The sequence below is a fragment of the Balaenoptera musculus genome, chromosome 1, assembly GCF_009873245.2.
Source record: "Balaenoptera musculus isolate JJ_BM4_2016_0621 chromosome 1, mBalMus1.pri.v3, whole genome shotgun sequence".
Lineage (NCBI taxonomy): Eukaryota > Metazoa > Chordata > Mammalia > Artiodactyla > Balaenopteridae > Balaenoptera > Balaenoptera musculus.
The window spans coordinates 99,395,912-99,420,016 of record NC_045785.1 but is presented as its reverse complement, the minus strand read 5'-3'; the positions used below and the strand labels follow the sequence as shown (position 1 = coordinate 99,420,016).

At 41.8% G+C, this 24,105-nt stretch overlaps 1 protein-coding gene across 1 annotated transcript in view; it reads left to right on the top strand.

Moving 5' to 3' along the window:
• The first annotated feature begins 12,723 nt into the window (after positions 1 to 12,723).
• LOC118893107 (monocarboxylate transporter 1) overlaps positions 12,724 to 24,105 on the top strand; it is a 37,491-nt gene continuing 26,109 nt past the window's right edge. Inside the window, exon 1 of the mRNA XM_036848321.1 lies at positions 12,724 to 12,884. The gene's annotated coding sequence lies outside the window, so the exon portion shown is untranslated. The remainder of the gene's footprint in view (positions 12,885 to 24,105) is intronic.

The following is a 24,105-nucleotide window of genomic DNA, read 5'->3' as shown; positions in this document are numbered from 1 at the left end:
CATATTAATAAAAATGCTACTGGTAATATTAGTTGACTGTGGGGAGGTGAGGTGAATGGCTGAGGAACTGGGATGTAAGATTTCTTTTTTGCTGTATATTCCTTTGTATTATTAAAATTTTGTCCCATGTACAGGAATTAACAAATTTTTACAAATAATTTAATTATAAAAATCTTATTACACATAGTAGGTATTCAATAAACATGGAATGAATGAATAAATGGATGAATTAAGTACAATGAATGAATGTCTTAAACATGCACTTGGATTACTAAAGCCTTGTGGAATCCATAAGTATAGCAGTGGTATTGCTAAAATGGATGTGCCAAAACGGTAGCAAACTTTCTGTAAACACCTTCAGAAATGGCCGAAGTGTGATGCAGCTAGGAAAAGTGCTTTGGTTAATAGAACAACAACATTTTTATAATTGGTTCTAGGCTAGTGCTTTAAAAATTCCTAAGTTGGGACTTCCCTGGTGGTGCAGTGGTTAAGAATCCGCCTTCCAATGCAAGGGACACGGGTTCGAGCCCTGGTCCAGGAAGATCCCACAAGCCAAGGAGCAACTAAGCCCGTGCACCACAACTACTGAGCCTGCACTCTAGGGCCCACGAGCCACAACTGGTGAGCCCACGCGCCACAACTACTGAAGTCAGCACGTGCTAGAGCCCGTGCTCCGCAACAAGAGAAGGCACTGAAATGAGAAGCCCACGCAGCACAACGGAGAGTAGCCCCCACTCACCACAGCTAGTGAAAGCCGTGAGCAGCAACAAAGACCCAACACAGCCAAAAATAAATAAATAAATAAATAAATAAATAATTCCTAAGTAAACAAAACCAGATTATCTTCCATCCCCTAAATCTACGGAAGAATTATTAATTGGCAAAGACACGTCTTGTTTTTGTCAGGTGTCAGGTCCCGGGACTTCCCTGGTGGTCCAGTGGGTAAGACTCAGCACTCCCAATGCAAGGGGCCTGGTTTCAATCCCTGGTCAGGGAACTAGATCCTGCATGCATGCCACAACTAAGAGTTCTCATGCTGCAACTAAAGATCCCGCATGCTGCAACAAAGATCCCACGTGCCACAACTAAGACCTGGCACAGCCAAAATAAATAAATACTGTTTTAAAAAAAAGGTCCAAGCTTGTCTAATGGCAGTTTTATCAAACTTCTTCTCACTGCTAAACAGTGAAATTTCATAATTGCATGAAAGTAAATGTCTTAAGAAGAGAAATAAAGTCTGAATTGGAAGAAAAAACTAGTCATTTTGTTAGATACTAAATTGAACCAATCCATTACTCTTTATTACATTACAAGGGATAAGGAACTTTCACACACACACACATATATATATATATATATATATATATATATATATATATATATATATATATATATGGCATATATTTGCTGACCTGGCCAATATTTTTCCGAATAATTATGAAAGGTGGAGCAAGCAAACTTCAAATCAACATTTTTACTGCATCTTTTACTTCAGTGAAGCTAATCAAGGATTTATACCAAGAGCAAAGTTACTTGAGGCTTTGTTTGCTGTTTTCTATACTAAGATAAGCAAACCAACTACCAGCTGTGTCCTCAGGTCAAGTCTTGAGGGCAAGCATGAATCTAAAAAGTGATAGTTTATTGGAGTCAAAATAATAAAGAGACGACACTGGAATTCTAGTTATTCTTGTTGGGGAGGTGAAGGCTGAATTGTGGAATTTACTGCAGCACAGATCTTTAAAGCGTTTTGCCAGAAAAGTAAAGACAATCAGATAAAAGTGGCTTTACATTAAGCAACTCCACACAAAATGCTTACAACAGTGCCTGACACAGAAGCTGTGCTATATAAATGTTAGTTGTTATTTACCATCATTATTATGCTGACACCACTTTGAAATAATCAACCAAGTTGTATTAGCATATACGTAGGTTTATATAAAGCAAACTGTATGATACCAGGAGAAGAAACAGTCCTTGTTTGTAAGAAGTTTAGAGCGATACATTGGGAAGGAGAAAAGATAGAAAGTTAAATTGTTAAAGAAAAAAATATTTAAGTTTCTTTGAGGTAATGTCCTTTGCTAGTTCAGCTGGAGTCCTGCATCAAAGGATGAGAGAAGTTCATAGCCTATTCTTTTTTTTTTTTAACATTTTTTTCGGAGTACAATTGCTTTACAATGGTGTGTTAGTTTCTGCTTTATAACAAAGTGAATCAGTTATACATATACATATATCCCCATATCTCTTCCCTCTTGCGTCTCCCTCCCACCCTCCCTATCCCACCCTTCTAGCTGGTCACAAAGCACCGAGCTGATCTCCCTGTGCTACGCAACTGCTTCTCACTAGCTATCTATTTTACATTTGGTAGTGTTTATATGTCCATATATACACTACCACTCTCTCACTTTGTCCCAGCTTACCCTTCCCCCTCCCCGTGTCCTCAAGTCCATTCTCTACGAGGTCTGCGTCTTTATTCCCGTCTTGCCCCTAGGTTCTTCAGAACCATTATTTTCTTTTTTTAGATTCCATATATATGTGTTAGCATACGGTATTTGTTTTTCTCTTTCTTACTTCACTCTGTATGACAAACTCTAGGTCCATCCACCTCACTACAAATAACTCAATTTCGTTTCTTTTTATGGCTGAGTAATATTCCATTGTATATATGTGCCACATCTTCTTTATCCATTCATCTGTCTATGGGTACTTAGGTTGCTTCCATGTCCTGCATAGCCTATTCTTTCTCAAACAAGTTTAAAACAGAGATCACTGATATTTAAAATAAACAGAAAATACACAGTAATAATTTATTGCTTTTCAACAATTTTCATGTCATAAAACTTTTTTTTTTAACTAGCATCTATCTAGTCTTTTTTTAAAATATAAATTTATTTATTTATTAATTTTTAAACTTTTGGCTGCATTGGGTCTTCGTTGCTACGCACGGGCTTTCTCTAGTTGTGGCGAGCGGGGGCTACTCTTGGTTGTGATGTGCGGGCTTCTCATTGTGGTGGCTTCTCTTGTTGTGGAGCATGGGCTCTAGGCGCACGGGCTTCAGTAGTTGTGGCGTGCGGGCTCAGTAGTTGTGGCTTGTGGGCTCTAGAGCACAGGCTCAGTAGTTGTGGCACACGGGCTTAGTTGCTCCGCAGCATGCGGGATCTTCCTGGGCCAGGTCTCGAACCCATGTCCCCTGCATTGGCAGGCAGATTCTTAACCACTGTGCCACCAGGGAAGTCCCCATGTCATAAAACTTAACTGAATGAAACTCCATATGTATTTTGAATATAGGAATAAAAATTCCCAGGGAGGGGCTTCCCTGGTGGCGCAGTGGTTGAGAATCCGCCTGCCAATGCAGGGGACACGGGTTCGAGCCCTGGTCCCGGAAGATCCCACATGCCGCGGAGCGGCTCGGCCCGTGAGCCACAATTATACTGAGCCTGTGCGTCTGGAGCCCGTGCTCCGCAACCAGAGAGGCCGCGATAGTGAGAGGCCCGCGCACCGTGATGAAGAGTGGCCCCCGCTTGCCACAACTAGAGAAAGCCCTCGCACAGAAACAAAGACCCAACACAGCCATAAATAAAAAATAAATAAAATTTAAAAGAGATAAGCAAAACATTCTCTCTATAAATTTGATCTTTAAAAAAAAAAAAATCTAATTTGTTTAAAAAAAAAAAAAATTCCCAGGGAAGTCAGGTCCTTGAGTGGGGGCCTACAGAGAAATTTTTTTTTTTTTCCTGATAAGGATAGAATGCCAAGAGGAAGAGGCCAGGAGGAAGGCTGCTAGAGACCTGGATACGTGGGAATGTCTTTAGGCTTCATCTATGTTTGCCTCCATTTCTGAACACCTTTTACCTTTTGATACCTTCCAGTCTAAAAGACAAAGGGAGGAGGGATAAAAGGAACTGTACTATAGCTGTATTGGATAATCAAGAGGTGGAAAATGTGCTTCAGTGAGTTAAAATTATCTTGCAATCTCTTTGAAAAGAAGCAAGCAAAAATCTTTTTGAAGAGGAAGTCCCAATTTCTAGTACAGACTGTCCTAGAAAGGTTAACTTTCCAAGTTGACAGAAAGTCATACCAAATGCTAACAAAGAATTTAAATGTCCCTCCAATACATAGATAGAAAATTCTTGGGGCATTAGGCCTTTTTAATCTACCTTAAAAACATAACCTTTCCTTCTCTCTCCCCAGCTTTCTCCCCTCATGTGAAAATAAAGGAGAAATTTAATTTGCTTTGCTGACCTGAGGAAAAGCTTTCTATATGAAAAGTGTATAAATTAGATCATAAAATGTTTATATGGCTATCTAATACTCTTAAGATATTTTCTGAATTCTATGACTTTTGCATTCTTGTTAGCTGACAACACATTAGAAGTTTGGAATGCCTGAATTTTAAAGTACTAAGACTGCAGCCATTTTTGCTTGAAGTCCTTAAAACTTCGGGAGATCCACTAACAGCCTAGCATAGCCCTTCCCTTGGATTGGCAAGGCTTATGAATATGTAATGTTTTAGAGAGAGCGAGATATGGAATTTAATTATCAAGCCAAAGCTTTTTCCAAAATAATCATGTGCCCACCGGCAGGAAATAGGAAATGAAACACATTACATTTAATTTGGATTTGGAGGTGGCCTTCCTAAGCAATTTATTAAAGTGTAAACAGTAATTATGTAGAAAGAACCTGGTGAGTAAATATGATAATTATGGAACTTATTAATTCACATTAATTAGTGGGGCAGCTAAACTGGATTACAAAGAGGTTTGAATTATATAATAGAATTACTAAAACTACTCCCTAGTTAGTCTGTCTGCTTCTCTTTCATCTCCGTTGTTATTCTGAATACAGCTCACCTGGTACACGGAGGAAGTGCTTTCTCTGAAGAAACAGCATGTACAAAGGCTAAGGCTCAGGGTTGGGACTATAAAACAGCCATCTATTTCCTGCCTCTTATCCTCCTCATCCCCATCCCTCCCTGTGACCTCAGAGTTTTAGATAAATGAAAATCGTCCAGCATTTAGGAGCACAAGCTATGAGACCTAGGTTTACATCTCAGCCTTTTAGTAATTATAAGCTAAAAAATACCCACTTTATGACTAAGCCTAAGAATAGCTTAATAACATACCTATAAGTTTGGGGGAATGGGATGAGATTTTCCTAGATGCTTGGTGGAAGGTCTTTGTTAAGAAGCATGGTTGCAGCAACAAGGAACTCCTCCGGTAAGTCCTGGTGTCCATACCTCACTCATCCCATTGGATTCTGTAAGTGGGCTTGGTAATCAACATAGCCTGCATTATATATTCCCGTTATGGTTGAAGCATATTTGGGCTGTGTTTCATGCATGATGTGGTCTCACCTGGGTTGGTAAATGAAATGACTAGCAAACCAGAGGGGATACATATGAAGTTGGAAGGCTCCAAGATTAATTTATCTTTTCATTGAAAACAGGAGCAAAAAACCCATTATTTCATTATTATTGTTTTGGCTTGATGCAACATGAAAGGTATACTTAATCTTCTACATGGATGGTTGCCCTGATGTTTGTTGCCTGTTTGCAGCTTATGGCTTTGTGCCTCCTGTTGTTGTTGGCATGTAACTTCTCCAGATTCTGGCTCCTGGTGATGTGGCTATGGCAAGCATACATGAGACAAATCAATGAGGGAGTGGTGAAAAAAAAAAACACCACAGCTGCAGTAGAATGGTATATTCTGAGTTTGGTAAGAGTTACTACGCTTCTGGTTTTGGGGCACTGAACAGACCAGGTATCCCGGAGGTAGGTATCATAGAATAAAGGATATCCTGCTACAAGATATTCCAGTTTCTTTTTTGCTACTAGATTAGAAATGATAAACAGTAAGAGGCATTATGTAGACCTAGAAGACTTAAAGAGGGCTCTCCCAAAGCAGGATAAAATTAAAGCCCTCAGTCTGAGACTATGAGTTTGAGACACTAGGGAGAAAATAACTTGTCTTTAGGCAGTTGGTCTGGAGTCTGGGGCTGGAGGCTGTCCATTGCAAATGATGAAGCAGGCCATTTCAGTTACTGTGGCCATGGTGACCAAAATGGAACCATGGGCCTGGAATGGGAGAAAACTGTGGGTGAAAATGTAAGGCAACCCACAGGGTCTCAAACTTGAATCCTGATCTGCCAAAGGTCGTAATGGAAGGAGAATCTCCTCATAGGGAGGGAACTGCCAAATCTTGTTACTAAGACCTCTGTTCTGAGACTAAGCTTTTCCTTGAAGATCTTTCATAAATCACCACTGACACCATGGGGGGGCCAGGAAGGAGCACTCCCCTTTTAGCCTGCTTCTTAAATCCTTCAGCAGAGACCAATCTGGAAGAGACTAGCCTGCTGCAATATGTTTGCCCTACTCCCCATCTGCCTACCCGTTCCTCACTTTCTAACCCCCACACAATTTCCTGTCGTTGTTTTCCCCTTTATATTGATTAAATATAAAGTGTTAGTAATTTAAAGAATTCTATTTTCTTCTGAATTATTGAATAATGTATTATGCAGAAATGTCGAGCAAACTTGTACTGTTAGTGCTATACGGGAAAGTGCTTCATTTGAAACACGTGAACTTGGATGCCTAGATGGATAGATTAAACTTGACTTAAGTTCAAGGATAAGTAGAGTGATGCATCAATAAGCAGACTAACAAAACATGAATATTTACCTTCATTTTTGGGTCTCCAGGAAAACCTCTTTGCCTGGTTCCTACTAGGCAGCTCTGTGGCAGAGGCCATTTCCCCAGAATCAGTGAGGAGGGCCCTCAACATTTCTTACCTCCTGTAAGTCCAGACCCTAAGAAAGTAAATCCAGAAGTGCCATCTTGCCTCTTCCATGCTGCAAGTTTTCCTGTGTGAGAATTCTCTTCTTCTTTGAATGATCGATGGTGAGAACATTTACCTTATTTAGGGAAATCTTTACACCCTACCCAGAGGGATATGGCCTTATTCTATGACCACAAAAAATAAGGCTGTCAGGGTAAAATACAATAGGCGTCACATCTGAACCCATGATTTGTGCAAAAGGAAAGCGGGTGGAGAGAGGCTTCACTTTATTAGTACACAGCTCAGAAGTGAGGTTGACAGCCCTGGACCTCACCTGGGCACAGGTGTCACAGGTGCTGTATGGTGCAGGGCACTGTGGCAGATTCAGCGTTCTCAGAGGTCACCACAGATTGATTTCTGTGCTTTATCCAAGCCTCATCTTGTACACCAGTGCAGCAGTATCAAGGTCCAGTTGGAACACCCAGGCCTGACTCCCCAAGCAAGTGGATACATAAAGTTAGTCATTATGAGCTAAAAGGCTTCCTTTGCTGCATACACCCCTCTTCTGAGTCACACCAGGTACAGCTGTTCAAGGAGTTCCAACTGCCTGTTGCTGCTGTTGGGTGAGGGCCATAAGGTCCAAGTTCTCACGCTGAAAGATCTCAGTGTGGAATGTGGGTGCCAGGACACCCAGAACTTCCTGGAATATAGGTGATCTTAAAATTTAGCTGTTGAAAAAGATATCCCAACATCTCCACCCCAACTTAGCTGCCCAGAGGTTCACAACTACCCTGATTCAGATAAGCAGGGGGTAGTTCCTTTTGAACTCTCTAGTTTCAAAGGCAGCTTCCATGGCCAACAGTTTTTTTGTTTTTTGTTTTTTGTTTTTTGGCTGCACTGGGTCTTCGTTGCTGCACGCAGGCTTTCTCTAGTTGCGGCGAGTGGGGGCTACTCTTTGTTGTGATGCGCGGTCTCATTGAGGTGACTTCTCTTGTTGTGGAGCATGGGCTCTAGGCGCACGGACTTCAGTAGTTGTGGCACGTGGGCTCAGTAGTTGTGGCTTGCGGGCTCTAGAGCGCAGCTTCAGTAGTTGTGGCACACGGGCTTAGTTGCTGCGCGGCACGTGGGATCTTCCTGAACCAGGGCTCGAACCTGTGTCCCCTGCATTGGCAGGTGGATTCTTAACCACTGCGCCACCAGGGAAGCCCTGGCCAACAGTTTTTGTAATGACTGTTTAGCTTCACCAGGGGTAGAAGCAACCTAGAACATGGTCTTCCTAGGATGGCCTTCAAAGTCTATTGATTAGTCTCCTATGGTATTATCAGTTACAAATGACAATTTCTACTCATATATTTATACTGAAAACTAAATAATGACTACTTCCTGTTAATTCCAGACAATGCTGATTATGTGACTTTGGGCCAGTTACTTAACCTCTCTGTATGTTACCTCTGTAACTCTGTCTGTAAAATAGGGATTATACTAGTACCTAGTCCAGAGACTTCCCTGGTGGTCCAGTGGCTAAGATTCTGCACTCCCAATGCAGGCGGCCCGGGTTTGATCCCTGGTCAGGGAACTAGATCCCCCATGCCGCAACTAAGAGTTTGCATGCTGTAACTAAAGATCCCGCATGCCGCAACTAAAATATCCCACGTGCCACAACTAAGACCCGGCACAGCCAAATAAATATTTTAAAAAATAATTTTAAAAAATAGTACCTAGTCCATAGCATTTTTATGAGGAATCAATGAGTTAATATGTGTAAAATGCTTGGATCGGGGCTTCCCTGGTGGCGCAGTGGTTGAGAATCTGCCTGCCAATGCAGGGGACACGGGTTCGAGCCCTGGTCTGGGAGGATCCCACATGCTGCGGAGTAACTAGGCCCGTGAGCCACAATTACTGAGCCTGCGCGTCTGGAGCCTGTGGTCCGCAACAGGAGAGGTCGCAATAGTGAGAGGCCCGCGCATTGCGATGAAGAGTGGCCCCCACTTGCCGCAACTGGAGAAAGCCCTCGCACAGAAACGAAGACCCAACACAGCCAAAAATAAAAATAAATAAATAAATAAGCAAATATGGTTAAGAAAAATATATTAAAAAAACAAACAAAAAAATGCTTAGATCGATGCCTGGCATATACTAAGTATTCCCTAAATCTTAGCCATCATCAATTTATTGTTATTGTTATTCCCCCACCCTCAGCCCACCTGCCTAGAATACTAAAGACAGGAAGGGAGGGAGGGAGGGAAGAAGGAAGGAAGAAAGGAAGAGACAGGAGAGAGGAAAAAAAGAAGGAAGGGGCGAGCTCAGGGTTAGCCAGGGTCAAGGAAGTAGACAGGCTGGCAAATATGTAGGACCATGCCTAGAAGGAATGCTTGCTAGGAAAGGTCCTAAACAGTGATGTAGGTTACAAACAGCATAGGCCAAAACTAGCCTGTGCTGGCAGAGACAAGAAGCAGGAGACAAAAGCCGTATCAAGACCACTAAATGGAATAAGGGTATGGGAACTGGACTGCCATAAAGAGAGTCTTATGCAGTTTGGCTGAAAACAAATTGAATTAGAGGATAAATAGGTCAAAAAGGAATATTCTTGTTACTTGTTCCCCATATGGAGTGTTCTGAAAATTTCATTTTCCACATTCCCAATTAAATTGCTATAAATGTTAAATGGGGGAATGTTCCTAATCTATTAAGTATTATTGTGTTTTAAAAGAATCCTTTCCTGCTATTTCCTACATCACAGAAATGATGGAATAACTGAGGGAATGTAAATGAAGTACGCAGTTGAATTCCAGAGAAAATACACGGTAATTTTATTATTCTCCTTTTCCAGATAAAGCAATTGAGTAACTTTCTCAACTTGAATAGTAACTAGTTGTTATGAACTTTCAAATTTTGCATTTGCGTGTCTCATCTCGTTACGAATTTCTGAAGTTATAACTCTTACCTTGAAATCTTCAGTTCTGCTCACTTACTAACAAGCTTGCAAACAGTCTATCAACCTTTAAAATAGAAAAGTGTACCTAGAAAATTTTGTGATGAAGCCAAAAGCCACTAGAGAGCACCATACCTTCTCTGATTTTGAAAGACCCCATGATGAAATGCTTTTATCTTAAAGATTGCTTGGAACTGTAAGAACCTGGAGCCTAGAGATCTGGTTCTTCTGATCATGCCATTTATTAGATGGGTGGCCTTAGAAAAGTCTTTTAGCTTCCCTAGGCCTTAATTTCACTTTCTGTAAAATGTAGGGGGTTATGCTAGATGGTTATGCTTCAACCTCCCCTCAGCTCTAAATTTCTGATCTTATGCTTACTAGTTTACCTCTTCAGTGCCTCATGGATTAATCAGGAAGAAAACCTGGCAGAAAAGCAAAAATTTTACCTGTGTCATTTCATTATTTTTGCCAGCTCACCCACGCCGTTTCTACTTTTTCAGCTAAGAACCCTGGAGTTCCTTTTTTTTATCTTTTACTTTGTTTCCTTTATTTATTTTTTGGCAGCGCAGCATGTGGGACCTTCGCTTCCCAACCAGGAATCAAACCTGCGTCCCCTGCATTATAAGTGCGGAGTCTTAACCACTCCAGGGACAGCCAGGGAAGTCCCACCTTGGGGATGCTTCTGATCTTTGCCTCTTATACACTTTATGGACAAATTATACCAATATTAATTCATAAACATTTGTAGAGCACTTTCCAAGTTTCACTGCTTTTGCGAATACTATCTTATTTGACTCACAACAGCTCAGGCTGGTAGATATTACCTTCAACTTATCTGGTAAGAAAACTGAGGCCAGAATAGGTCAGTGAATTAACTGCCTAAAGTAACAGGGATAATAAGTTATGGGAACAAGTCTGATCCCAAAGCCTATGTTCTTTTCACAACACTACAGAGCCTACTAGGAGCAGATCCAAATTTTATGGGGCTTGAGGTATATATAATTTTGGTGGACAGTTTCAAGAAAAGGAATACGAAAGTACAATACAACACTAAGTATGATCCTGTGATTACACTGTTAGGACCAAGTGAGGGACCTTTAGAGTTAATCTTTAGGATTCAATTTCATGGTTTTCCATGGTTATACATTTATTTAGTGCTTACTATATGCCAGACACTAAAGTAAATACTGACTTTATTATAACAACTCTATGAGGAAGGTACTGTCCTTGTTTTACAGAGCAGAGAATGAGGGAGGCTCAGAGAGGTAAAATGATTTGCTTAGGGACAAAGAGCTAGTTAAGTGCCAAGTATCAAAGTTGGAATTCAGATCTGATCCTGGGTCCATATCGTGAATCTACCACACTATGCTCCTCTATAAGCCTTCTTTTGAGGTTTCCTGGGAATCATCTTATTCTACTACTTCCCATTACATTCCATTGTTCAGGTCCTGATAGTTCACCTCTGAACTAGTCCTAGTTTGTCTCCCTAATTCAACTCTCCTACCATCTACCCTGAATGCTGCTACTACCCTAACAGTCCTGAAGCACTGCTGTTCTAAATCCTGACCACCCGAAACACCTGAAGAGCCTTCCTTCTCTGCATTTATCAAAGGTAAAAAGCGATTACTGCTTATAAGCAGTACTTGGCTATAGATTCCATACTGTCTTCTAATGTGCTGAACTGTTACTGAAAGCTTTTTGTTGTGTGAAACAGAGGCAAAGTGGGACAGAGGAAGAAAGCACACGGAAGCGTTCAGAATTTTATCCTTCAATCCTCACTCCATCACGATCTAGGTTCCTCACTTGCAAAACAAAAAGCTGAAGGCCAACCTGACAGGGTTGTAGAGGGAATTAAGTAAGGAGAGGGGGAGGGGAGGAGAGGAGGGCAGGGTTAGGGCAGGCTCCAAGTACTTGGCAATGTTGGTGGATTTCTACCTGACTCACCCTCCCCCAAAATTTGTAAGGCAGGGGCCTTGATTCGTACATTCTTGGCACTTCTCAAAAGAAATACCTCTGAGACATCAGAAGCACTCCATGATTATTTAATTTGATCACTTCAACAACACCATAGGGTTGTGAGGATAGTTCAGGTGAACTGCTAAGAATACAATCGGCTCTTCAGAACTGTGAGCTATAATTATACTTTGTCCCAAATCCTCAGCATCCATAAAAAGTTGGCCTCTCTGCAGTCTCATTTCTTCATATTTCCGACACACAGACCCTCCCTTGGGACCAGTGTCGCCACCGTCAGACGTGCTCTTCTCTCCCGACTTCTGCCTTTATACCCACCATTCACCAAATGCTACAGACCAGGCTCTGTAGGAAGAAGGTTCCATAAATTCTCTCATCAAAGCCACCAAAAGCCCTTCTGAGGTCGCTTCTACTACTGTTGCCATTTTAGGGAGCAGGAAACAGGCCCTGAGGGTTTGAGCGACTTCCCCGAGGTCACGGAACTCAAGCAGCGAGCCCACAGCCCACGCTCTTAACCTCTAGCCCTCGGCCTCTTCCCGGGTCGGAGGTGCACCCGCGTGCACTCAAACCCCGCCCAGTCTCCCACTTCCAGTCACTTCCCCGCTCTTCCGCGCGCCCATCTCCCCCCACACCTGAGTCAGGCCCCGGGGGGCACGCCCCATCCGTCCTTAGCGGTTTCCCCCTTTTCTCTGGCAGAGACTGAGGGCGAGATCGACGTTGGTGTCCCAGATGCGAGGAGGTCACCCCGAGGTCCTCCGACGGCTGGCCGAAAGGGCGAGTCCCTCACAGCAGTGCGGCAACGCACTCGGCGTTGCAGAGCGGGGCGCAGCTTTCGGGTCTTGCCGGGCCGCCGGTCACGTGGCGGGGAGGGGGCGCCAGCGCGCGCGCGAGAGTGAGCGGGCGCGCGCCTGAGAGCTGTGGAGGCGCGAGCCGCGGTTCGGGTGTAAGTGTAGGGGGGAGGGGGCGGCGGCCGGGAGGGCCGACTCCGCCCCCTGTGCGCATGCTCCGGCCCCGGCCAGTTATAAGGCAGCCTCGCGGTCCCTGCCCGACAAAGTGCTGGCGAGCTGCGACGTGACTACCCGGGCGCGTGGGTTCCCGGGCGAGCAGACGAGGCAGCCGGTGAAGGACGCTACCTGGACCCTGGGCCCTGCGGGACTCCAGCCGCGCCGCCGCGTCACGTTCACGCTCGGCGCCGCGAGCCGCGCATAACGGTTAGTTGGTAACTGGCGGCCGCGCGCTCGGCCGGGACCCCGCGGTGCCCTTGCTTCCTCGGCTGGGTCGGAGGGAGCCTCGGGGGAGCGGAGAGCTTGGTCTCCGGGGGAGGGGGCGGGGCGGCCGGGCGGGGGCATCTTGGCCGCAGCAGCCACGTGGCCTCGGAGCGCAGCGTTGGTGAAGGAGACCCTGAGGCGCTGGGGACAGCGCTTCTCCCAGCAGAGCTGCAGCCCCGTTGTCAGGTGCGGGCCACCGGCCTGGTCGAGGAGTTGGGTCGAGGTGTCGGTGACCTTGGGGAAGTCGCTTCCCCTCTAGTCTTAAGTAGGCTGCTCCGGAGATGCTTTTGATCTGGGAAAGGATCGACGTGGGGCCGATTCACGTGGTGCCTCGAGACTGCTGGCGGCTTTCTCCCGGGGTAGGGACTCGGGGCGGGAGTTATTTTGGACTCGTGGCACGCCCGCCCCAACCTCCTCGGCCAGCCAATCCTTGTCCCACCTGGCGACTTGGCGGTAGTGGCCTGAGGGAGCTGCAGTCCCCGCAGCCAAGGCGTGACTGCAGTGTCTGAGAGGACTTTGACGAGGGGACGTTGCAACTGGCAGACGCCCGGAGTGGTGCTGACGGTAACTCTTTGTCATTCAACCTGTAGCTGCAGAACGTCCGCCGCAGCGCCCTCGCTCTGGGGCTTTAAGGCGGCCCTGTCGGGAGGAATCTGAAGCATAGCGTTACACTTGGTCTGATGCACCCTTTTTGTTCCAAATACATCCTTTTTTTCCACGTGCGTTTTAACATTTCATTTATTTGTCATGACTTATTTGGTGCGACAAGCAGTTAGTTGCCAAAACTAGTTTGTAATTAATATTAATCAAAAAAACAAACGTTACTCCCCAAAAAACAAACGTTACTACTTTAGTTGAGTTTCCAGTTTGCTTATAAACTAGGCATCTACTGATAACAGTAAAATGTTGACAAGCTACTTTATTTGTCAGAACTAGTTTTGAAATTTTTTTTTCAAAAATTATTCTGGTTTCGAAATAAAATGTGTACACTTCAGTGCCCTGATAAAACAAATGTGGGTATAGTTACTAGAGGAATGTCGTGATAGGGTGAACTCTGAATTGTGAGTTTGAAAGAGTGTAAGTAGGAATTAGCCATTAATAAGCAGTTTTGATGTCAACTACCAGACCAGTGAGGTGATGCAGAGAGTATGTATTTTAGTGTAGTTTTTTAGTTAGGCACTAAATATACCTATAAATCCGAGTTTTATACCGTAGGGTATAATTTTGCCTTCAAATTGCCATAGATATAATAAAGAATTTAAGACATCTAGCCCTTAAAACAGGTATTGGGTAAGTATTAAAACAAAAGTTGCACTTCAGTAATTCAGGGATTAGATAGATGCTGTTCTTTCATTGGATTGCAGTGATCCTTGTTAAAAATGCAAGTTAATGGTCTGGGGAACATTACCTGAGATCTTTATAGCTGAATAGGTTCAAAGGTTTAGTTGTAAGCTTAACGTAATAGGCTATAGCATACCTAAACAGATTAAAAAGGAAAAAGGATCATGCCACCATAGGATGAACCAACTGATCAGTGTTTCAATAGTTGACATATTTTTAACCTTTTAAATATTAATGCATATAACTCTGGAAAAGATGTTAATGACCAGCTAGTCCGTTTCCCTTATTTTATAGATTAGTAAATTAAGGTTGGAGAGGGTAAGTGACTTCTCATCTTAGTTCTGAAAACTTTTTAATGGTTGGGTGGAGACTATGTGTCTTTTGACTCCCATTTAGTGAGTTCAGCGCTCCTGTGCGTTCTCTAAAATTATATAGATATGAATTATCTCATGCCAAAAAACAGTTATTTTGAATAATAACTTCCCAACTTCTTACGTCCTTCATTCCCACTATATTTTACATCCACTTCATGATATGCATTCCGATGCAGGATTTAGGTCCCTGTAAATGCCTACATGGCCAATCTCATTTTGTTAGAGGACTAGGGAGATGCGACTTGATTTATTATTGGCTGCCAGGCACTAGGATTCAGAGAGAGCTAGGATTCAGCAATGAACAAGTTCTAGCCCTGTAACTCCCAGAGTTTATGGTGTAACTGGAAAACAAATAATATATATAATTACCAGAACAAGTGCTCTTTACAAACAAGTATTGAGTATATGATCGAGGAAGTACAGGTTCCTTTGGGAACAAATACTGTATTATGTAGGCGTGAGAAAACTCCCAATTTAGTATAGAAGCAAAGGTAGGCCTCTCCGAGGAAATGCTATTTAACCCGAGAATTGAAGGATGAATAGGAGCTAGCTAGGCCAGGGAGTGATAGTGGAAAGAACATCACAGACATGTACTAAAGCTACAGTCGGAGTACAGGGTACATTAGAAAAACGTAAAGAATTTCACCAAAGCTAAAGCATGAAGAGGGAGCAGAGAGAATGGGGAAAGATGGAGGTAGACAATATCAGATAATGAAAGGCCTTATTAGTCATCTTAAGGAAATAGGGAAGGGACTAGGTAAAAAAAACTTAAGGAAGTGCTCCTGTCTTGAAGCTAAATGAAGCAGTTTAATGGTTTTAAATGGGGCTGGGAATAGCATGATCAGATTTGAATTTTAGGAATATCACTCTGGATACAAAGTGGAGAATAGGTTGGAGGGAGGCTGTTGGAGTTTTGTGAGACCACAGTGATGGACAAGATGGACAGCAGTGGGAAGATGGAAGAGAGAGGGGAACAGACAGGAGTCAGTGATAGACCAGATGTGGGAGACTGGGGAAGCCAGAGAAGTTAAAAATATCTCCCAGGTTTCTAGCTTGAGCAAATGAGTTTATTATTTTTCTCCATTTAGCCAATATGGACATTAAGAGGTTGTGTGACTACCCCAGGGCTGTTCAATTTGTAAGGGTTGGAAACAAGACTCAAATCCATTTTTGTCCTTTCTGTGTTTTTGCTATTATTGATAGTGATTTTTTTCCCTTCTAAATAATTCATTATGGAAAGTTTCAAACCCAATTGAAGTTTCAAACAGCCATTACTGTTTCATCTGTACTCCTACTTACTCCCTGCTGCCCCCTACTGGATTATTGTGAAGCAAAACATAGATATGCATTTCATCTGTAAATATTTCAGTGTATCTCTAGAAGATATGACTCTTAAAAAACCATAACCACAATACCATTATCCCACCTTTAAGCATTAACATCACCAAATAACCAGGCAGTATTCAAATTTTCCTAAATTGTTTCAAAGTAAGTGGTCTGTTTGATTTGGGATCCAAATAAGTTCACACATTACATTTGGTGGTTGGTATGTCTTTTAAACTACAGGTTCCCCTTTTCTCTCTTATTTTCCTGGTAAGTTATTTGTTGATGGAACCGGGTTATTTTTTCTGCAGTTTCCCTCATTCTGGATTTTGTTGAATGTCCCTCTGGTATAGATTTAACATGTCCTAGTTTAACATGTTCTCCTATCCCTCGTATTTTCTGTAAATTTGTAGCTAGATTGAGGTTGGATTTCTGAGAGGAGGCATGGTGTGGTGGAGAGGGCAAATACAATTCATAGGTGGTGGTGTGTATTTTTCCATCAGGAGGCATATGATGTTTGGTTGTCCCTCATTCTGCTATATTGATGGCCTAGTTCCGTTATTTCATTAGTGGTTTGCAAATGGCAATAATTTAATTGTGCCTTTAATTCTAACATTCCTTCATAATTGATTAGCTAGAATACCTCTATAAAAGAGAGGTAGTTGGAATAGGAAGGACAAGTTAAAAGTTTGTGTGCTTTAATACAATATCATATATGATCACAACACTTTCTTTTTGGAGAAACGTATTTAAATGTATCAAGATACATCCTCTTTAAAAAACCAGTACATATTTTGTTAGGTTGTTTTTTAGCACTTGATGTTAATGTTTCGAATAGCTTTTAGTATTTGGGATATTTAGAATTTCTGTTCTTAAATTGGTAGGGATTCTTTTGGTCTTTGTTCTTTCTTGAAGAGCTTATCTGTTCCCATAGCTTTGGGGGAATTTCTGGTAGAATCACTCCCTACCAAATCTAAATCTCTAGCTGTAACCAGATTACAGATTTTAAATTCCTTGAGGACAGGGATTGACTACTCCAGGTAGCCAGACTTAAAATCTGAGTCATTTTAATAGTTCTCCAGGGGGCCCCCCCAACTCTACCAAATGCAATTAAGTGCCAGCCCCTTCTCCCCTTTGTTGTCTCATGTCCACTCCTTCCCACCCCATTCTACTCCCCTTTTTCATTCTTATTACTGCTACCTAATTTAGGCTGCTGTCATTATTAGATTGGTACAGTGGCCTTTTAAGTTGTACGTTACTTATCCTTTAATTTGCCCTGACAAATTTTTCTCCATGCTTTTTTCCTCTAATTTTTTTCTTTTACCTCTCCCTCTCTCTCCTCTCCCTCTTCTCCCTCCTCTTCCTCCTCTTCCCCCTCTTCCCCTTCTTCCCCTTTCCCTTCCCCTTCTTCCCCCTGCCTCTTTCTCCCTCTCTGTTTTTGGTTGTAGGATCCATTTTATAATGGATTTATGGCAGGAAGACTAGTGTAGGTGACCTGTTTGAGCCATAGTGTCTTGCAGACAAGTGATTAAAAGAGCAATAATGATCTTATAGAAATGGTGATTTCTCTCCTGGGGTCACAGTATACACAATAACTACATGAGTTCACATCCAGGACAGTGTGACTGGATGCATGGGCTAAGCCATTGAAGACTGCTACTGACCTTTTCTGCGGAAACAGTAGGATCCAGCTCCTTTGGTTGTCCACACTCCCTTATTGCTGATCACAGCTACTCATAATGTTGAATCTGATTTGATTACAATGATTTAGTCTTCATATAAAGGAGAAATTCCTCAAAATATACAGGCATTGTAAGCTGCATATTTGATTATTTGTTGAAAAATATTTCTTCCCTGTGATTTTGCTCTTATATAAATCTTCATAAGATTATTGAGTGAAGGCCTGATGATACTGTTCTGGTGTGTTAAACTATCTTGGATAATAACAGAGCTTAACAGAGCTTTTGTGAATTGCCTTATTGAGCTTTTGAGAATGAAAGCTAAGTTTTTACTTTATTAACTTTCTCTTCTGTTCCCCAATCAGAGGTTTTAACCTGTGATCTGCAGATTGATACTCCATGTTGGATGGAATTCAGGGAGTCTGTGAACTTGGTTGGGGAAAAAAATTACATCTTTTCATTAACCTCTAAGTAAAATTTAGAATTTATTTCAGCTATGAATGCAAGCAACAAACCATAGTAGTATTGGCAGAACCTGTGACTTTGTCACCAATAGAAATCACATATTTTCGTATCATGATACAGCGGCTGCAGCTATCTTGAAATTGTTCAAATTCATCACTACTTCGAAATTACTGTGGTTATTAGACCCACTGCTAGATCTTATCTAATTTCTTACTTTAAAAATCACATTATATGTTTAAAATTACTGTTTCCAAAGGGAGTTCTATTTTAAGGGCCATAACTTAAATAGGATAATGCGTGTCGTCATTGACTTGGGGGATTTTCTTGCCCTCTTTTGGGTGCTTCAGCAAATGTGCTTAAAATTGCTTCAAATCTTGTCTTCAACAGCTCACTATATTAGATTCAGGCCTTTATTTTGCTCAACTGGAGGAACCCCTAAAGATGTTGATGAATCTCAGGTTTGAAATACCTACTCTGTAGGTTAGAAATACACTTACTATTATTATTACACTTGTTATCTATTGTGATTGTGTAATGATGTTATTTGTATTTACTGAATTACCTAGAGAACTACTTACTTGATGTAATAGAGGGAAGAGGAGTGGTTTAACAAATTACCTGTTTCCAGGAAAGTAAAACATTCATTTGAAACTTACGTATTTTTTAATATATCTATTTGTTTATTTATTTATTTATCTATGGCTGCGTTGGGTCTTCGTTGCTGCGCGCGGGCTTTTTCTCTAGTTGGGGCGAGCGGGGGCTACTCTTCGTTGCCGAGCGCGAGCTTCTCATTGCGGTGGCTTCTCTTGTTGCAGAGCAGGGTCTCTAGGAGTGTGGGCTTCGGTAGTTGTGGCTCGCAGGCTCTAGAGCGCAGGCTCAGTAGTGGCGCAGGGGCTTATTTGCTCCGCGGCATGTGGGATCTTCCTGGACCAGGGCTCGAACCCGTGTGCCCTGCATTGGCAGGCTGATTCTCAACCGCTGCACCACCGGGGAGGCCCCTGAAACTTATGTATTTCTAATAAAGGAACTGATTATTATCTTAACGAGAACACAGATTTATATTGTCAGCAATTAAAAAGGCTATTTAAGTTTAATTACAGTATATTTTGAGGTAATAATGCCGACTTCTTTTTGGTACATCTTTAGTCTCTATTCTTAAAACGCTTTGCAAGTAAACATTTGAGAATGGTGGATAATGCTTTAATTCCAGACAAACAGTACTCAGTTTTTTTTGTTTTGTTTATTTATTTATTTATTTATTTATGGCTGTGTTGGGTCTTCGTTTCTGTACGAGGGCTTTCTCTAGTTGCGGCAAGTGGGGGCCACTCTTCATCGCGGTGCGCGGGCCTCTCACTGTCGTGGTCTCTCTTGTTGCGGAGCACAGGCTCCAGACGCACAGGCTCAGCAATTGTGGCTCACGGGCCTAGTCGCTCTGCAGCATGTGGGATCTTCCCAGACCAGGGCTCGAACCCGTGTCCCCTGCATTGGCAGGCAGATTCTCAACCACTGCGCCACCAGGGAAGCCCCAGTACTCAGTTTTAATACTTACTCTTTTGTGGTTTGTCTGTTACTAATAAAACAAACAAGAAAACAAAACAATTTAGTTCTTTGAGATAATGAGGGTCAAAGGTAGCGTAATAATGAAGTTCAGGCTCATTCAAAGGATATTTATTAAACCATTATGTGTATAAGAAATTACTAGAAAGGGATGAAGAAATATATATTTTAAAATATGGTTTGAAACTTTTAGGAAGAGAATTAAGCTTTGAAATGAAATGTCAGCATATTACTATGTTGCCTCTAGTCTTCAAAACTTAAAAGTTTTTCATGTGAAACTAAGTATAGTGTTAATTATTTCTGAGTTCAACTCAGCCTTTTGCAAGAAAAGGAAAAGCTTTCTTTGTTGTTTGTCTTTTAATGAATTGTAATTCTCCCCATCAAGCTTCAGAATACTGGTAGTGAAGTAGATTCTAATAGAAATACCACCAATTATATTCAAGTATTGATTTATATTCAAAGTAACATAAATGACACAGTTTTGTCATCACATCTATTTTAATTCAGCCTATTATATTTCTTCTTTAGATTTTGGAAGAGGGTAGGTCACGTATTAATGAATTGAAATGGTAGGTCATATATTAAATTGAAATGGCCCACTTAGATCTTGATTTGTTGAATATCTATTTGCATTGCTGTAGAAAACAACATATACAGGTATTCCAAAATATAGCCTGGAATTCTGCCAAGCAAAACCTGCTTTTGGAGGACACAGCCTCCAACTTCCCTTTCTTCATTCACTACTACTCACATTCTTATGTTTTATATAAATTTGAAATGGTTTTACATTTGGAAACTCTTGCCCAAGCAAGAAATAAATTAACGTGAAAGGGAACAGGACTTGGTCTCAACATGGACAATAGCTAGTTTTTTAATCTGCTAGAATCAGGCAAAAATGAAGCATTAAAGAAGGCAAAATCTGCTGGTGTAGTAATAACTCAGAAAGTGAGACTGATCAGATAAGTTCTGTGCCAACAGTTGTATTCCATAATTTTTTTCTTTTATTAAAACAAAACAAAACAAAATACCTTTCTGCCTGTGTTTCTTAGAGTTCCAGAAAGCGTAACATCACTGGAGGGTTTTTTCTGGTTTCATGTTTTTCCACACTTCTCAAAAACTGGGAGAGTCAGATTCTTTGAATCCTAACATTTGGTCATGGGGGAGGGGTTAGTTGGTTGTTACTTTTTTTTGGCCTCCCCACACAGCTTGTGGGATCATAGTTCCCTGACCAGGGATCGAACCCCGGCCCACTGCAGTGAAAGCATGGGGTCCTAGCCAAGGGACTGTCAGGGAATTCCCTAGCTTGTTGTTGTTGTTGTTGTTGAAACAATACAATAGCCTCTGTCCTTAATTCATGATCTAAAAGCACACACCTAAGCTAATTAGGGAAATAGTTACTTACAAAGGAAGAAAGAAATATACAACTTATTATCTTAAGAGTTTTCAGAATGCTACCCAAGAAGCATTGAGCTAAAATGTCATGGAAGGGATTAATTCCATGTGGCAAGGTATATTCAGAAAAACAGTAGTGATATTGGTGGGCTAGAACAGAATCTTAGCATTAGATAAATTTCTAATTATGGTATTGTTAGTTAATGAAAAAATAATTTCATTTTTGCAAATTACTAAATGCTTGTGTCACATCAATATGTGGATTTGGAAGAAAATTATACTGTTTTTGCTTTTGTTAGTTTCTGAATTGATCTTTAACACTAAGGTATCCTAAAGCATTGGTGCCTCTTATAAGTATACAGTTGTGTCTGATGTAATAAAGAATTGGTTCTACTAACTTGTCTTAAAGCTTTGATAAAGCAACTATACTCCAATTTTTAAAAAAAGCTTTGAAATATCCATAGAAGTTATTTTCTTTTTTTTTAATGAGCAAACAACTTTGTCTATTTAGGCCGCATAGCACGGCTTGTGGGATCTTAGTTCCCTGACCAGGGATTGAACCCGGGCCACAGGCCACGGGCCACGGAAGTGAAAGCACGTAGTCCTAACCACTGGACCACCAGGGAATTCCCCCATGGAAGTTATTTTCTAATCTTTGGACATCTTCATTTGCCTCCTTATCCCCATATGCAAGCCCCAGTATTAAAGAGCACTTAAACTAACTTGATCTCATGGTTTTTGTTTTAATTATACTGCTATTTCCTAAAATGTATTGTAGATGTACAGTACTTTAGCTTCTCTGTTGTGTGACTTTGAGGGTAGCCTAAGTGCCTAACCACACACATTGAGGTGGGATAGTGCCCTGGAAGTTAGGGATTTGCAGTGAAAAGTAAAAATGAATTTGCCACTTCTTTGACTAGGTGTCCACCTTTTTTTTTTTTTTTTTAAATTTAATTTATTTATTTATTTATGGCTGTGTTGGGTCTTCGTTTCTGTGTGAGGGCTTTCTCTAGTTGCGGCAAGTGGGGGCCACTCTTCATCGCGGTGCGCGGGCCTCTCACTGTCGCGGCCTCTCTTGTTGCAGAGCACAGGCTCCAGACGCGCAGGCTCAGTAATTGTGGCTCACGGGCCTAGTTGCTCCGCGGCATGTGGGATCTTCCCAGACCGGGGCTCGAACCCGTGTCCCCTGCATTGGCAGGCAGATTCTCAACCACTGCGCCACCAGGGAAGCCCTAGGTGTCCACCTTTTACCCAAGGATTTTAATTAATGCTCAGCCCTAAATAATCCACAGACTTGTTATATTGGAGTATTAGCTGCTTTTTAATGTAGAAAAAAATGTAATGTTATTGTCTGTCTTAAAATAAACCTTACCATTGTTGACATACACTGTTCTCAGAGTTCTGAATATTGGTATGATTCTTAGTTTAAAGTGTTTTTGCCACAAAATACAATGAAAGAGGAAAAATAGGCTCTTTTTATTTTTTATAATATGAATCAAAAGCCTTTGAATTTTGCAGAAATTCCATATCGCAAAATCTGTCCTAAATTTCTAGTTCACCGCAGTAGCTTTTTTTTTTGTTTTTTTGATGTGGACCATTTTTAAAGTCTTTATTGAATTTGTTACAATATTGCTTCCGTTTTATGTTTTGGTTTTTGACCGCGAGGCATGTGGGATCTTAGCTCCCTGACCAGGGATTGAACCCACACCCCCCTGCATTGGAAGGCAAAGTCTGAACCACTGGACTGCCAAGGAAGTCCCACCATGGTAGTTTTTATAGAAGAAAAAAAAGTAATAACCCATATGTGCAACAATAGGCGATTTTTTTTCTTTTTTTTTTAAAGTATGGTACATCCATAGAGTATTTAGCAAATAGTTCATCTCTCTTCAAGGGTAGTATGTATAATTTCTTGTAATGTTGGTTGGATTTACCCTGAATGATAAGGGAGATTCAAACTGTTGGAAGTTTACAAAATCAAGTTTACATTTTTTTTGGTAAGTTCTTCATATGCCATTTGATCAGAGTCATGCATTTTAAAACTGCTGAGTGTTTGCCTAACCAGTGAGAGTAGTTATATTTCTCCTTTTAAACTGCACACCTCAGATTGGGACTCAAACCCGATCGTACCTCTCAGCTGGGACTTGAACCCACAAGCTCTGGCTCAGGAGAGTACTCAAATCCACAGTCTCTCAGCTGAAACCACACACCTGGTCCCAGGACTTAATGAAGCTGAGGTTCTTTATGTCTCAGTGCAGAAGGAATTCAGCGAGAGGCAAAGCAATAGGCAAGAAGTAGATTTATTAAATATAGAATGCTTGGAAGGACACAAGCAGGCAGGCGAGAGGCTCTGCTCCAGAACTAAGTGGGAAAGCAGGTTTATTTAAGGAGATACACATTCCGTAGACAGAGTGTGGGCCATCTCAGAAGGTGAGAAGCCCTGGGAGACACACATTCCATAGACAGAATGTGGTCCATCTCAAAAGGCAAGAGCAGCCCTGGGAGATACACACTCTACAACACACTCCACAGACTGTGGGCCATCTCAGAAGATGAGAGCAGCACTGGGTTATGGGGTTGTTAGTTTTTATGGGCTGGGTAATGTCATAGGCTAACCAGTGGGAGGATTATTCCAATTATTTGGGTGAGAAGGAGCAGGGATTTCCAGGAATTGGGCCACTGCCCATTTTTTGGCCTTTTATGGTCGGCCTCGGAACTGTCATGGTGCCTGTGGGTGTGTCATGTAGCTTGTGCTAATGTGTTACAGTGAGCGTATAATGATGCTCCAGGTCCACTGGCAGTTGAATCTTCCGCCATCTTGGGCCTAATCAGTTTTTGTCCTGAATGGCTATGACATTCTTTTAAAAGTTGTGCCCTGAGAATTCCCTGGTGGTCCAGTGGTTAGGACTCGGGGCTTTCACTGTTAGTACCCAGGTTTCATCCTTGGTCAGGAAACTTAGATCTTACAGCAAAAAAAAAAAAAAAAAAAAAGGTTGTGCCCTGCCACCTTCCATCCTGTCTCATTTTCATTAGTAC